Here is a 17,555-nt window from a genome sequence, read left to right as displayed (position 1 = left end):
ATGGTCGGGACCAGAAGCATTACGGATAATCGATTTTCACGGTTAATGGAATAACAATTTTGATTATAGTTTTTTTAATATTTTTATTATTTAAGAAGTGAACATTGGTGCACATACATATTTACATTAAAAAAATGTATTGAAGAAAATTATGTACATTTTTATATTAAATACAATGTATGTATACATGAAAATTTCTACTGAAAATATGAGGCAAAAAAATGACTTCGAGCAAAAAAAGATTACAATTTCTTAAAAAAAGTCGTGGAATGTTGATTGCCTAATATTTTCCAATTTATAATTTTCTTTTATAAGTTCCGGGACAACCAGGGCTATCCAGGAAATTCAGCAATGTGCTTGATGCCTCTTTCGCTTCTTTTAAAGTGTTTTCTTAAACAATTACATCGTCTTCATCAGTGTATTCCAATCCATTGTCTCGCTCAGGTTCATCTGAGTTACTTTTTCCCATGCTTATAATTTCTTCATCTGATAAAGCAGCAAATTGGGAGGCATTTTCATCACATTTCAGCCATGTCTTTATATCCTCTGTGGTAAAGTCATCCGTAATATTGATCATTTGTGCCAAATTCACGTGCGTATTCGATATGTCCATACCTGTAATAAAAATCAATGAATTTTTGCATGCAAATATTTTATAAAATTATAAAAATATGCCTACGCACCTTCATTATCTGGGCATAACAAATTATTCCAAGCGTTCTTCAAAACTTCAGAAGTAACAGCGTCCCAAGCATTATCAATGGACCACAGGGCTTTCTTTATATTAAATTCTTTCTTAAAATCTCCTCTATTATTTGACGAGACTAGTTTTTGCACTATAGTTTTACGATAATGGCATTTAAAACTCCATAATACACCATCGATTGGATCAAGGACTTACAATTCGGTGGCAAATTTTTTACAATAACCTTTATAGCCTTAAAATCGTGAATATCTCGATGTGCCGGGCAGTTGTCCAATAACAGGAGGATTTTGCTATCATCCGTAAGACCGATTTTCTCAAGATGCTCTTTTACCTCTGGCACAAAGTTTTTGGTAAACCATTCTAAAAATATTGTTTGCGGTACCCATGCTTTTGAATTGGCCTTATAAATTACGGGAAGGTCGTATACATTTTTTAGGGCTCTTGTACGAGCACTTTTACCAATAACTAAAGCTTTGCACTTGTGTGTACCAACAGCATTAGCGCAAACTGAAGTGGTTAGTCTTTCTTTTGACACCTTATGTCCATCTGTGAATCTTTCATTATGACAAACCAAACTGCTCTCGGGCAAACACTTCCAAAAAAGGCCTGTCTCGTCCGCATTATAAATTTGCTCACTGGTAAGATTTTCCGTTGATATCAATTCATTTAATTGTTCTACAAACACTGGCACTTACAAAGTCTGCTGAAGATTTTTCTCCTTCAGCATGAAGTCTTTCTATTCCATGTCTATTCTTAAAATTTTGCAACCACCCGTTGGAGTATTCACACTCAGAATCAATGTTTAGTTTTGTATGGTATATTTTAGCCTTTTCTCTTATCATCAGTTCTGCAATTGGAGTGCCTTTAAAACGCTCTTGTCTGAGCCATTCGTAAAGTGCCAAATCTACTTTTGGTTCTTCAGCTGTCTTTAAAGTTTTTCGGTTACGAAATCCAACCACCGAATCACTCTCTGCGCAAAACTTTAAAAGCTTGTCTTTGCTTTTTAAAATGTCATAAACGGTCTGCATCCCAACTTCGTATTTTTGAGCTATCATTTTAACACTCACATTATTTTTCAAATACCCGTTAATTATTTTTACTTTTTCTTCAATACTTAAAACGTTTCTTTTTCTTTTTACCACTGGTAACGGTGCCATACTAAATATATTTAGATCTAACCACCCGCACTTCTCAAAATTCAAAACTAAACTACAATAATAACTTGTAAACGCTTCTGGCTCATCGTCAAAGAAGGGAATTCCCCGTTTTCATGTTTATAATACATACATATGTACATATTCACCTACAGTGACGTGCTATTAACACAAACACAATTTTCGCTGCCATCACGGATAATAGAGGTAATCACGGTTAATCGAAGCAAACAATTTGAAAACACTGCAAAGAAAAAACAGTTGACTGATCTTTGGCCACCACGGTTAATCGGGGTTACCGGTTAACCGGTTCACGGATAATCGAGGCCCGACTGTATTTAATTCATTCAGTCTAATAGTACATGCTTTGTTGTTGTTGTTGTATTAACGATAAAGGTACTCCTCGAAGGCTTTGGGCCGATGTTGATGGTCCTTTGCCGCATATAGATCCGGTACGTTCCGGTAACAAAGCACTATTAAGGTACTAGTTCGACCATCTCGGGAACGATTTATATGACTACATTAAGCCTTCTAGACCATCCCGTCCTCCCCACCCCTAATTCCATGAGGAACTTGGGGTCACCAGAGCCTCGGCTGTCAATGAAACAGAATTCGCCGCGGGTAGGTGGGGTTGACAATTGGGTTGGAGAAGCCATATATTGCGCTGGGAAGCCCTTGAGAGGGTTGCCTACACAACCCCTTTAAATTTGATTCACCCAACTGAGACATACCTTTGGTGTTTGATAAATGCTTTGCGCTGACCATAATCTACTTCAATTGTTACATGTCCATAACTACATGCTTTGTTACAGACTAGTTAAAAATAGAAAACAATTCAAGCTTAAACTTATATAAGCTGTTATTAAAATTAATAACACTACTGAATCGATTTGCTAGATGTATAGTCCCAGTTATAGGTTCATTCATAGCATAATTCGTTTTATGAGTTAGTTCGATAAATAATCTATTATGCCGAAGATCACGCAGTGGAATATATGGAATGAACAAAGTAGATAAATCAGAGCAATTCGTGCTAAAGTTTATTACATTATAGGCAACATGAGTGTGATAAAAGTTCTTCTGTCATGCAAAGCCTGAATACCAATTAATTTGCCCCTGCTGGTATATGAAGGGATGCCGCCTGGCCAGTGAAGCATACATAAAGCAATTTTTGTAAAAATTGTTTAAACTCTCTCAATTTTATAGGAGTTAGATTCATAAAAGGATTCCATATTATTGAGCATCATTGCCACAAATTTTGAAACAACGAAGTCAATGCTACTAGAAAAAGAGAGTTTGGAGTTAACAATTACACTCAAGTCTTTACTCTCTTGACAACGATTAAAAGATTTAGTATTTTGTTTGTAAATAAAGTACACTCAGAGAAAAAATCGTTCTAAACCGAACGAAACAAGTTCAAAATTAAGAACATTCGTTGACAAAAGTCTGTCAAATACGTTTTTTCTTAACTCGTGACCGACGGGCTTGTTTTAAGAACAGTTTTTCCAAGCACACCGTTCGTATTTTGTGACCACTTTGGTATTGATGTGTGAGCCTTCTGTGCTCATTTCGAGCACCACTTGGGCTTGATTTAAGATTTTTCGTTCTCACGCTTCGAGAACGATTTGTGGTCGATTTAACATTTTTCGGTCTCTATTCAAGAACGGTTTTTGCTTGATATTTGGGGGTAATTTTTTAAGTAGTACCCATTTATTTATTTTTTTATTAATAAATAATTTTTATGTCATTAATAAAAAATCATGATTCAATCACAAGAGGTTTGCTCGACATACACATTTTTTGAAAATTGCAGCCATTTTGCTCCCAAATCGAAGTGGCATCCGTTAACTGTGTTGTTTCTTTCTGAATTTTCGAAAAATATTAGTAGTAGAAATAGGAAGCAATCAGTTTCCAAATACCCGATAAGTACTTAACTGCATAATTCCTTAGCACATTTATTTTAATTTTATGATGAATTTATTAACTGTGCCATGATCTATTAGTGTGCCTGAACATAGGTTATATGAAAAGTACGGACAGCAAGGAATCGTGCACTTTCGTAAACCTATGAACATTCGAAAAAGAAACCAATTCAAAATTCATCTTTCAACGTCAAAACCTCGACTATTAAAACGATTCACGTAAAAATGTCATTAGTAAATAATGGAGATGCCATAACGAAATGTACTCATTGGGCATGTTAACTTATTCAAGTAAAAGTCTAGAACAGGAGTCTACTGCGAACACGCGTCCAAAAATATCGAGAGAGGTGACCTCGACAACAATAATGCTAAGGCGGAAAAGAAAAATTGTATCTCTGTTCGAAGATATTTGGAGTTAAAGTTGGCAATTTTCATGTGGTTGTTGTAATGCTTTTGTGCACTGAAAAAGATTTTGTGTACAAAGGGATTTTTCACGCATTTAATTTTGATCCCACGTCATTGGTGGGCCGGCCGGGGTAATTTTTTATAAGCTCGGCCGAAGGCCGCCAACGCAACCCGGGGCCATTTTTCGGTTTTTCGTCAATATCTTTTGAACGAGCTAAAGTTTTTATTTCCGCCTTCGAATTATTGTTATCGAGGTCAATACGCGTTTTTGCCACTTCTCTCGATATTTTTGGGCGCGTATTAAAAGTCGACCGTCTGTTCTATTAATTCCGTATGTTCGGAACATTCGTCTCCATTTAAGAGTTTGGAGATTCGGTTTATATTTGGAATATTATGCAAATTCGGACCTCGTGAGGTAGAATCAAATGAACGTATCCCGAATATTCTAAATTAACGGTTTATCGGAACGCTTCCATGAATACTTAAGGGAAAAGAGCTTTCCGAAATTTTAGAATAAAAAGGTGAATACTCCCTGTGTAGAAGACCGCACAAAAACTTAACTCTTCTGTCAAAGTCAAAGTAGGAATATAAAGTTCTAAGACAATAAGCCATTTTCTTTTATTTTTGTTTTTGTCAGTTCATTGCGGCTGCTGAGTAGCGTATCACACCATGTCGGCTGTCTGTTCAAAATCGTGCTATCTCGAAATATTTTTCAAAAATTTCCCAATTCAGGATTTGTCACAAAACCGCCCTATATTAGAGTTAGATTGAAGAACGCTTCATCTCAGAATGCTTTTCATTAACTCCCTCTTATTGCAAAATGCATTGAACTTATGCTCATATAGGGAGTTTTTGAATCAAATTTTGAGATAGTGCATTTTTGAATAAAATTCTAACGTACGGCATTCTTCAAACAATTTTTGAAAGAATGACCAAACCAACATAACTTTATCAATTCACGAAATATTTAGTAGAAAATGAAATTGTTTCCACAAAAACTTTTGGCATTTACAAATTTATTATCACTACTAAAATTTCACTGAAGGGGATTGAATTATTCCCCGTTTTCCTTACATGCCAACCTAATAAAACCGCACTGCGTTTTTTTAGCGCACGCAAACAACTGGCGTTTTTTGCCCAAACCCAAATAAGCATGCGTTGCGTCAATGTGAAGCATCCCTGCAAAAACGCTCTCGTCATTCCACGTCACTTGACTAGTCATTTTACGGTCATAAGTTATATTCATAGTCACTTTTGCATGGGTGTGATTAGGTTTTGTGACCAAATTTTTGAAGGGATTTGTGCAAACGTCAAATCTAAATGTCACGTAGAACAAAAATTGGAGATCGAGTTAGGTTTTTACGCAGCAAATTCAATTTGGGTTGCTCTCATACAAGTTGTATGTGCATGAGAAATTTTTGGCAGAAAATGACTTGCGTGCGTTTATATTAGGTTGACATGTTACTTCGTAAAAGCAACCCGTCTATATTTTTCAATTTGGGAGTGTCAAAGATCTGTCATCATTGAAGAACAAACCTCTAGTAATTGAATCATGATAAAAAATATTAATAACAAAAAAACACTATTATTAAAATTCCAAAATATTATAGGTCCGCACACAAGCAGTTTTTCATATAGATGACTTTAACACATGCTTATGCATCATGAGTAGATTGCATGTATTTTTATGGAGAACGGTAGAATGAGCGACACTGGAGCCATCTGATATTTAAAAGTAGCCAACTCCCCAATTTTGTTCCAAGCAAATCATAAGAAGAAGAATTTGACATTTGCTAGGGCTAAGGGTGTTGGGACACTTTGCAAGTGAAATTATTTTTTCCCCTGGTTGGTAAATTTTCTAATATTTTTCACAATTAAAAACTGCAATATAACAATCGAGTACTACACAAAATATGCTAGCAAGTATTTTTGTTGTATAGAGAGTATGTTTACAACAGTGCTTAGCGAAATTTTGTATGTTTGAGTGGGCAAGGCGTAATAAACTTCAATTGCCAAGTCTGAAGTTCCTTCATATTTACAAACGCAACATCTTGGTTGATTGTGGCGATGTTATTGCAATGCATAAGCTTGTGTTAAGCTGGAGACATTGGTGCTTTATCGGTAACCTTATAACAGCTGATTCGACCAATCTTATGAGAATCAATGCAATCGATTATTGGTGCCGCTAAGGTCGTAACCGTATCGTAGCCAACCAATTATAAAATAAAAAATAAATGTAAGGCGCGATAACCTCCGAAGAGATCTAAGGCCGAGCTTCTCTTCCAATTTGCGTCGTGCTCCTCTTGATTTTCCCTACAAATTGGCCGGACGGGACCTACATGTTTTATGCCGACTCCGAACGGCATCTGCAAGGCAGATGAGTTTTCACTGAGAGCTTTTCATGGCAGAAATACACCCGGAGCGCTTGCCAAACACTGCCGAGGGGCGACCCCGCTTAGAAAAATTTTCTTCTAATTTAAAAACCTTATTTCTAAAATTTTGATGTTGCTTTGTCCGGGGTGCGAACCCAGGGCATACGGTGTGGTAGGCGGAGCACGCTACCATCACACCACGGTGGGCGCCAACCAATTGGGTTTTGATTTACCGTCGTAACGATACACAGCTGATTACGTTAGGGATACGGATACAGCGATACGACATACGGCACCAATGACTCCGGCTTTAAGCTGGAGACATTGGTGCTTTATCGGTAACCGTATCGGTAACCTTTTAACAGCTGATTCGACCAACCTTATGAGAATCAATGCAATCGATTATTGGTGCCGCTAAGGTCGTAACCGTATCGTAGCCAACCAATTGGGTTTTGGTTTACCGTCGTAACGATAAACAGCTGATTACGTTAGGGATACGGATACAGCGATACGACATACGGCACCAATGACTCCGGCTTTAAACGCATTTATATGAAAAATATTATTGCACCGTAATGATGGAACGATATTTCGCATTTGGTGATTGCATCACCGCTATTGATAAATCGCTAATAGCTATAGCTATTGCAATCCAAATATATCAGTGACTGGCGATTTTCCTTCGGCACGAAATTCTAATACTAATAGTGATAGCGGCGATGCAATCATCGATAGTGAAATATCGTTTATCACTACTCATCTGTGTGCTTTAAGGCCCCATTACTGATGCTTAGCATAGACTTGAAGGGCGAATTAATGGTGACTTATAACCATAAAGCCATAACCAGATAAAACAGCTGACCGGCGGCCACCGTGGTGTGATGGTAGCGTGCTCCGCCTATCACACCGTATGCCCTGGGTTCAACTCCCGGGCAAAGCAACATCAAAATTTTAAAAATAAGATTTTTCAATTAGAAGAAAATTTTTCTAAGCGGGGTCGTCCCTCGGCAGCATGATTCAATTACTAGAGGTTTGTTCTTCAATGACGGCAGAGCTTTGACACTCCCAAATTGAAAAATCTGGACGGGTTGCTTTTACGAAGTAAGGAAAACGGGTAATAATTCAATCCCCTTTAGCAAAAATTGTAGTAGAAAAGTACCTTTAGTAGTATATTAGTAGTGATAATAAATTTGTAAATGGCAACAGGTTTTGGAGGAAATAATTCATTTTCTACTAAATATTTCATGAATTTATAAAGAGCTATGTTGGTTTAGAATTTTATTCAAAAATACACTATCACAATTTGTTTCAAAAACTCCCTATATGAGCATAAGTTCAATGCATTTTGACATAAGGGGGAGTTAATGAAAAGCATTCTGAGGCGTTCTTCAATCTAATTCTAATATAGGGCGTTTTTGTGACAAATCATGAAATAGGAAGTTTTTGAAAAATGTTTTGAGATAGGACTATATTGAAAAGGCAGCCGATATGGTCTGCCAAAAAAAATGTAAAAGAAAATGGCTTATTGTCTTAGAACTTTATATTCCGGTCTTGACTTTGACAGAAGAGTTCAGCGTTTATGCGGTCCTGCTACACAGGGAGTATTCACCTTTTTACTCTGCAATTTCGGAAAGCTCCTTTACGTTGAGTATTCATGGAAGTCTTCCGTTAATTTAGAATATTTGGAACACGTTCGTTTCATACTACCTCACGGGGTCCGAATATATCAAATAAGTATATACTACATAATATTCCAAATATAAACCGATTTCCCAAATTCTTAAATGGGGACGAATTTTCCGAACATACGGAATGAATAAGTTAACATGTTCAATGAGTACATTTCGTTATGGTATCTCCGATATGTGCACGATTCCTTGATGTCCGTACTTTTCAAAAAATTACCTATGTTCAGCCACACTAATAGATCATGGCATAGTTAATAAATTCATCATAAAATTAAAATAAATGTTCTAAGGAATTATGCACTCCAGTACTTATCGGGGATTTGTAAACTGATTGCTTCCTATTTCTACTACTAATATTTTTCGAAAAATTGCAAAGAAACAACACAGTTAACTGATGTCTATTCGATTTGGGAGCAAAACGGCTGAAATTGTCAAAAAATTCGTCTGTCGAGCAAACCTCTTCTGATTGAATCATGCCTCGGCAGTGTCTGGCAAGCGCTCCGATTGTATTTCTGCCATGAAAAGCTCTCAGTGAAAACTCATCTGCCTTGCAGATGCCGTTCGGAGTCGGCATAAAACATGTAGGTCCCGTCCGGCCAATTTGTAGGGACAAATCAAGAGGAGCACGACGCAAATTGGAAGAGAAGCTCGGCCTTAGATCTCGTCGGAGGTTATCGCGCCTTACATTTATTTATTTTATTTTTATGTAAGTTCTAAGTGACGTTTACATTTTGAGATGCCATTTTGTTTGCTTCCATTTCATTTTGATATTTCGTCATACAAATTGACATTTATTGATTATGATGCCAGATTGTATGCGCTAAGTGGAGTATAATCAAGGCTAAGTTGCCAAGTTTACGCCAAGTCAAGTCAAGTCTATGCTAAGTATCAGTAATGGAGCCGAGCCTTTAGAGTTTTTCTGTGACATCTGCTACTTATTCGCAACACAATCCGCAGGGAAAAATTTAAATTAATTTTCCTTTGTTGTTTTTGTTTTGTTACAGTCACAGTCACGAGTAAAAACAGCTGTGACTGAGAGGTTACAATCACATATAACGTTGTTCCTCAAAAATCACGGGATTAGCCAACATTAGCTAAAGTGGTGAATGTGACCTATTTATAATTTTCTGAAGTTTGCTTCACACGATTTCTCGTCCCTGCAACATCTTTATTTTCGATGATCTTTGTATTTATTAATTACGTCGGGACGGCGCGAACGCCATTCCCGGCTACCAAAAATTACACGCACGAGTTATTCGCATTAGGAATAATCGCGAAGGTCAACTCAGCCGAAGTGCAATGGCTAAGCCTCGCTCCGGAGGAACCGCCTTCATGATCACGGTAACCTCTACGCCAGGTAAGTATGCTTCCTTCAGCTAACAACCAACTATTTCAACGGACTCACGCATAAAATAAATGAGAATTATAAGCAATTTCATTTCAATCTTTGAATGATGAATGAAATTTTAAAACACTAAAGTAAGCAATAGAAAGCGTGCGATGTTTGTAAATATGTACATATGTATGTATGTTCATGAATTTGTGTTTTTATAAATATATGTGCGATTGTATGTTCTTTTAAATGTGAATGTATGTTCATTTGGGCTTCGTGGTATGTACTGTATTTGCTAGAAAAACAAGTTGTCGTATGTTTAAGCGATGCACTTGGTCGCATATGATAAAATAATATTCCCTTTTAATTTGTGGGCCTTCAAAGACGCATTGTTCTTTATTTATGAGTGATAGATATGGTATTGGATTAGTTTAATAAAAATGCATATGTATATGTACATACATATGTAGGTACGTATTTAGATTTTTTTTTTTTTAAATTTATAAAAAAAGGTTAAAACTATGCGAAACCGAATTCCCAGAAGAAGTAGAATATTAAGACCAAGGAGCTGGACTGAGATATCGGTTTTATATAGGTAACCTTTATTGTTTTTGTGCGAACGAACTTATAGGAAAAGTGAAGACATTTTAGCTTTACTAGATTTATCTTTTAATTGGCCGTATCCAAGTCACAACTAAACGCTCAAGAATTTTTTTTATTTTCCTCTTGTAGACCAAGTTAAACATTCTCTACCAATTGTTTTTGTTTTATCGGCGTATTGATAAAGGATTCCAGGTTCAAGCTCGACCTCATTACCTATAACAATAGCTTTTATGGTAATTAAAAATTTTTGTTTAATTTTTTCTGGAATTATTCCAAATTAAAAAATACTTTTTCAATTATAGAAAAATTTAAAAAATAAAACCGGAATTATCATTAAAATTGTTATAGACCTTGAGCTCGAATTCGAATCGTAAATATTTTTTATTCGAAAATATGTCGACCTATCCTAATAGTCATGGTTAATTTAACATATTGCAAGACGTAAAAGAAAATTCTCTTAACGATTTTCTCTGTTCGTCTGTTACCAAAAAGATCTCTGATCTGAGAAAATATTACTGCAAATTTTAATTCTCTGATTTTTGTAAATAATATATGATGATTGGTAATGTTTCCAAGTCAGAAATTACCATTAGTTATATATCGTTAGCTTAATATGAAAATGTGATAAGTCAATTTTTTTGAAAAATTGTATTTTAATACAGTTTTAAAACTGAATTCAAACTACATCACTCACAAGAAAAAAAAATTAATTTTTAATTTTTACGTGCTGTTTGTAATGATGTGTAAATGTGCTAAGTCGTCAACTGTTCAAAAAAAATGTGCTAAGTCAACCAGTCAATAATATCAATCTGAATTACTAGTCGTTTCTTTGTGCGCGCATTTTATTTATGTACAGTCGGGCCTCGATTATCCGTGATGGTCGGGACCAGAAGCATTACGGATAATCGATTTTCACGGTTAATGGAATAACAATTTTGATTATAGTTTTTTTAATATTTTTATTATTTAAGAAGTGAACATTGGTGCACATACATATTTACATTAAAAAAATGTATTCAAGAAAATTATGTACATTTTTATATTAAATAAACTGTATGTATACATGAAATTTTCTACTGAAAATATGAGGCAAAAAAATTACTTCGAGCAAAAAAAGAATACAATTTCTTAAAAAAAAGTCGTGGAATGTTGATTGTCTAATATTTTCCAATTCATAATTTTCTTTTATAAGTTCCGGGACAACCAGGGCTATCCAGGAAATTCAGCAATGTGCTTGATGCCTCTTTCGCTTCTTTTAAAGTTGTTTCTTAAACAATTAGATCGTCTTCATCAGTGTCTTCCAATCCATTGTCTCACTCAGGTTCATCTGAGTTACTGTTTGCTACGCTTATAATTTCTTCATCTGACAAAACAGCAAATTGGGAGGCATTTTCATCACATTTCAGCCATGTCTCTATATCCTCTGTGGTAAAGTCATCCATAATATTGATCATTTGTGCCACATTCACGTGCGTATTCAATATGTCCATACCTATAACAAAAACTAATGAATTTTTGCATGAAAATATTTTATAAAATTATAAAAATATGCCCACGCACCTTCATTATCTGGGCATAACAAATTATTCCAAGCGTTCTTCAAAACTTCAGAAGTCACAGCGTCCCAAGCATTATCAATGGACCACAGGGCTTTCTTTATATTAAATTCTTTCTTAAAATCTTCTCTATTATTTGACGAGACTAGTTTTTGCACTATAGTTTTACGATAATGGCATTTAAAACTCCATATTACACCCTGATCCATCGATTGGATCAAGGACTTACAATTCGGTGGCAAATGTTTTACAATAACGTTTTTAGCCTTGAAACCGTGAACGTCTGGATGTGCCGGGCAGTTGTCCAATAACAGGAGGATTTTGCTATTATCCGTAAGACCGATTTTCTTAAGATGCTCTTTTACCTCTGGCACAAAGTTTTTGGTAAACCATTCTAAAAATATTGTTTACGTTACCCATGCTTTTGAATTGGCCTTATAAGTAAATAACGGGAAGGTCGTATACATTTTTTAGGGCTCTTGTACGAGCACTTTTACCAATAACTAAAGCTTTGCACTTGTGTGTACCAGCAGCATTAGTGCAAAATGAAGTGGTTAGCCTTTCTTTTGACACCTTATGTCCATCTATGAATCTTTCATTATGACAAACCAAACTGCTCTCGGGCAAACACTTCCAAAAAAGGCCTGTCTCGTCCGCATTATAAATTTGCTCACTGGTAAGATTTTCCGTTGATATCAATTCATTTAATTGTGGCACTTACATAGTCTGATGAAGATTTTTCTCCTTCAGCATGAAGTTTTTTTATTCCATGTCTATTCTTAAAATTTTGCAACCATTCGTTGGAGTATTCACACTCAGAAGCGATGTTTAGTTTTGTGTGGTATATTTTAGCCTTTTCTCTTATCATCAGTCCTGTAATTGGAGTGCCTTTAAAACGCTCATGTCTGAACCATTCGTAAATTGCCAAATCAACTTTTGGTTCTTCAGCTGTCTTTAAAGTTTTTCGGTTACGAAATCCAACCACCGAATCACTCTCTGCACAAAACTTTAAAAGCTTGTCTTTGCTTTTTAAAATGTCATAAACGGTCTGCATCCCAACTTCGAATTTTTGAGCTATCATTTTAACACTCACATTATTTTTCAAATGCTCGTTAATTATTTTTACTTTATCTTCAATATTTAAAACGTTTCTTTTTACCACTTTACCACTTGTAACGGTGCCATACTAAATATATTTAGATCTAACCACCCGCACTTCTCAAAATTCAAAACTAAACTACAATAATAACTTGTAAACGCTTCTGGCTCATCGTCAAAGAAGGGAATTCCCCGTTTTCATGTTTATAATACATACATATGTACATATTCACCTACAGTGACGTGCTATTAACACAAACACAATTTTCGCTGCCATCACGGATAATAGAGGTAATCACGGTTAATCGAAGCAAACAATTTGAAAACACTGCAAAGAAAAAACCATAGACTGATCTTTGGCCATGACGGTTAATCGGGGTTACCGGTTAACCGGATCACGGATAATCGAGGCCCGACTGTATTTAATTCATTCAGTCTAATAGTACATGCTTTGTTGTTGTTGTTGTTGTTGTTGTATTAACGATAAAGACACTCCCCGAAGGCTTTGGGCCGATGTTGATGGTCCTTTACCGAATATAGATTTGGTACTTTCCGGTAACAAAGCACTATTAAGGTACTAGTTCGACCATCTCGGGAAGGATTTATATGACCACATTAAGCCTTCTAGACCATCCCGTCCTCCCCACCCCTAATTCCATGAGGAACTTGGGGTCACCAGAGCCTCGGCTGTCAATGAAACAGAATTCGCCGCGGGTAGGTGAGGTTGACAATTGGGTTGGAGAAGCCATATATTGCGCTGGGAAGCCCTTGAAAGGGTTGCCTACACAACCCCTTTAAATTTGATTCACCCAATTGAGACATACCTTTGGTGTTTGATAAATGCTTTGCGCTGACCATAATCTACTTCAATTGTTACATGTCCATAACTACATGCTTTGTTACAGACTAGTTAAAAATAGAAAACAGTTCAAGCTTAAACTTATATAAGCTGTTATTAAAATTAATAACACTACTGAATCGATTTGCTAGATGTATAGTCCCAGTTATAGGTTCATTCATAGCATAATTCGTTTTATGAGTTAGTTCGATAAATAATCTATTATGCCGAAGATCACGCAGTGGAACACATGGAATGAACAAAGTAGATAAATCAGAGCAATTCGTGCTAAAGTTTATTACATTATAGTGTGATAAAAGTTCTTCTGTCATGCAAAGCCTGAATACCAATTACGTCTACGTGTTACGTCTACTGAACCCAACCATTGCCACAAATTTTGAAACAACGAAGTCAATGGTACTAGAAAGAGAGTTTGGAGTTAACAATTACACTCAAGTCTTTACTCTCTTGACAACGATTAAGAGATTTAGTATTTTGTTTGTAGATAAAGTACATTGGAATATTATGCAAATTCGGACTCGTGAGGTAGAATCAAATGAACGTATCCCGAATATTCTAAATTAACGGTTTATCCGGAACGCTTCCATGAATACTTAACGGAAAAGAGCTTTCCAAAATTTTAGAATAAAAAGGTGAATACTCCCTGTGTAGCAGGACCGCACAAAAACTTAACTCTTCTGTCAAAGTCAAGGTAGGAATATAAAGTTCTAAGACAATAAGCCATTTTCTTTTATTTTTGTTTTTGTCAGTTCATTGCGGCTGCTGAGTAGCGTATCACACCATGTCGGCTGCCTGTTCAAAATCGTGCTATCTCAAAATATTTTTCAAAAATTTCCCAATTCAGGATTTGTCACAAAACCGCCCTATATTAGAGTTAGATTGAAGAACGCTTCATCTCAGAATGCTTTTCATTAACTCCCTCTTATTGCAAAATGCATTGAACTTATGCTCATATAGGGAGTTTTTGAAACAAATTTTGATATAGCGTATTTTTGAATAAAAATCTTACGTACGGCATTCTTCAAACAATTTCTGAAAGAATGACCAAACTAACATAACTTTATCAATTCACGAAATATTTAGTAGAAAACGAAATTATTTCCCCAAAAACTTTTGGCATTTACAAATTTATTATCACTACTAATATACTACTACAATTTCACTGAAGGGGATTGAATTATTCCCCGTTTTCCTTACATGCCAACCTAATAAAACCGCACTGCGTTTTTTTTTAGCGCACGCAAACAACCGGCGTTTTTTGCCCTAAAGCGGCAATTACCCACCGACGTGTGCCGTACGTACGGACGTTTGTCGTACGAAACACGTTTGACCGAACCCTCAATCCCGTAGGAATCAATGTGTGCGTCTGTGTACATGTACATAACATATCTGTGTGTGCATTGTTTACAGATAAGCACTGTTGCTATTGACCAGTTTGCATGCATGCTTATGGAAACATCAACTTTTTCCAATTTAATTTTTGATGTTGAAAAAGGCTGGAATTAATATTAAATAAATATAAACCGATTACATATTTATAATCTGCACGTTTACATAATTATTTCGAATTATTTTCACAATTTTTCACAAACTTTAATTGGGTGTTTTTGCATAAAACTGCAAACGGTCAAAAATTAGCGCACAAAATTTTACTAGGCAACTCTGTCTAGTGAGAGAGCGATCAGCTTACACGTTCTTATGGAAAAAATCAAAATTGTTTTGATTTCTACGTTCCGGGCTACGTACGTACGGGCGATGCACGTCGGTGAGTTTTCGTTTACATTGCACACTCATAAGATTTTTCAATTTGGGAGTGTCAAAGATCTGTCATCATTGAAGAACAAACCTCTAGTAATTGAATCATTATAAAAAATATTAATAACAAAAAACATTATTATTAAAATTCCAAATTATAGAAAGAACGAATAATATGCATTTTCTCATATATTTCTCTTATTGAAAAATTGTTCTTTTATGATGATGCAATCTGAATATATATTTAAAACATTGGATAATAAAGATTGAGAGATACCTGTGCATATGTGAATGGAACTCAGCGAAAAATAAGAGTTAAAAAAAAAGAATATAAAAAAATTGTTTTAAAAAAATTCAGGGTTGGGCGGTGACCGAACTCGAGCCACACGATCGCAACCGCAACATCGTACCCGCTGGTCTACTTCAACTGCTGTAAAGCTTGTGCCAAATGTTGTATTTATCATTGTAGTACACACGAATTATACCGTTTCTTTTTTCTTGAACTTAATTTAAGAACATTGTTCTCATTCATAGAACATTTGTTCATATTTTAAGACCAGCCGTTCTCTTTTCAAGAAAATGGTTGTCAGTTCAGGTTGTTGTTTTGAGAACAGGTCGTTCGTTTTTCAAGAACAAAAGATTAAGAACATGAAAAGCTTGAATTGAGTCCGGTGGTGCTGGATTTTAGAACGGCGTTTTTCTCTGAGTGTATGTGGCAGTTGCTTTTTTGGAATAAGACACAACACAACATTTGTTTGAATTTAAATATAAATTAGTGTCTGCGCACCATCCGGCAAAAGAGTCCAGATCAGAACCGTTAGATATAGTTTGACAAATAAATAGTATTTTTTGTGAAATATATAGTTTTAGTGTTTTATTTCAATCATTAAAGGTGAGGAGAGATGGGAAAACTTATTGAGTAAAAAGTGCTAAGTCAGGAAAAAAAAATTTTTATGAGTGCGGAAATTGTGCTAAGTCATAAAATAGCTGCTGGGTTGGCATACATTATTTTTATTTATCTTTTTCAAAGCTTCTAAACTCAAAAGCATTACAATTAAGGTATCCTCATTCACAGTTTTGAAAAAAGAAAGTTATTTCAAAAGTTATTAATTTTTTTTCGTCTCTTGTAAAATTCGTAAAAGTTGACTGAGCACATTTTCACATTAAGCTAACGATATATGTCCCACGCATTCACTCATCACTCACTGGATTGAAACTCATGCTTATAACTGCCTGTTAGGCTACGTAGTAATATAAGCTATTGTAGCACAGCTGTATAGGCCACTAATTTGTTGTAGATTTTCGTGGGTTCGAAGCCCGTTCAAGTTAATCCTTCTTTATTTTTTTTTTAGCTGAAATTAGAAAAATGCTGATAATGCGCCAAAATAGCAAAATTTTGCCGATAAGCGCGTTTTCTTACAATATCAAATCAAAATATTTTGCAAGAATATATTAATGTGCTAAAACCATTTGACAAAATCAAAGGCTAACCAAATTCAAACAATTGTTGAATTACTTTCAATTGTTAGAAATTGTTCTCAAAACTAAAAAGGGCATTTCAAGACCATCGAAAGCTGGCATGGTAATAGGCGACCATACAAAATAGGAAAGGTCGCTAAAAATATGCAAACATTTTTCCTAACTTCCATAACCGCCTTCGCCTCATCCACAAGCACGAAAGTCAAACCAGAGACAAAATCTTAAATTTTGAATTTTCGTTGATTCTTATTACCAACACATTCAAACATTTCGTCCGGCCAAAACTAACACAACCTTAGATTTTGGCGAGGAAATCTTACATTCTCGCCTACGCCTCATCAACAAAATCACAAACATAAGAGAAAGAACAAAAAATCGAAGTCAGACAAAATTTTAAATTTGATTTTGTGTTATTAACACATGCAAACTTTTCGTCTGGCCTCGTACATATAGACCAAAACTACTACAACCTAAGAGAAAAACTTCCATTCCCGCCTACTACACCTTGTCCAAAAGCAAACTTATAGAATTTATTTTTCCAAAGACATTGTGAAAAATCCAACCTTGCTTTCTTTGTCTTCAAAGTGTAAGAAAGAAGAATCATTGGGCAAGAAAGAGTTTTATA

General features: G+C 35.4%; 1 non-coding gene and 1 pseudogene across 1 annotated transcript; both read right to left on the bottom strand.

The window, feature by feature from the left end:
* The window catches only part of LOC137237217 (hematopoietically-expressed homeobox protein HHEX-like), a 463,868-nt pseudogene that overhangs the window by 53,185 nt on the left and 393,128 nt on the right, over nt 1–17,555 (bottom strand).
* On the bottom strand, nt 9,449–9,612 carry LOC137238955 (U1 spliceosomal RNA). Its single transcript, XR_010949258.1, has one exon. It is a non-coding gene; the product is annotated as a U1 spliceosomal RNA (small nuclear RNA).

Source organism: Eurosta solidaginis, chromosome 1 (genome assembly GCF_040869045.1).
Source record: "Eurosta solidaginis isolate ZX-2024a chromosome 1, ASM4086904v1, whole genome shotgun sequence".
Classification (NCBI taxonomy): Eukaryota; Metazoa; Arthropoda; class Insecta; order Diptera; family Tephritidae; genus Eurosta; species Eurosta solidaginis.
Note: the sequence above shows the minus strand (reverse complement) of the source record. Positions and strands in the feature narration are given on the sequence as shown.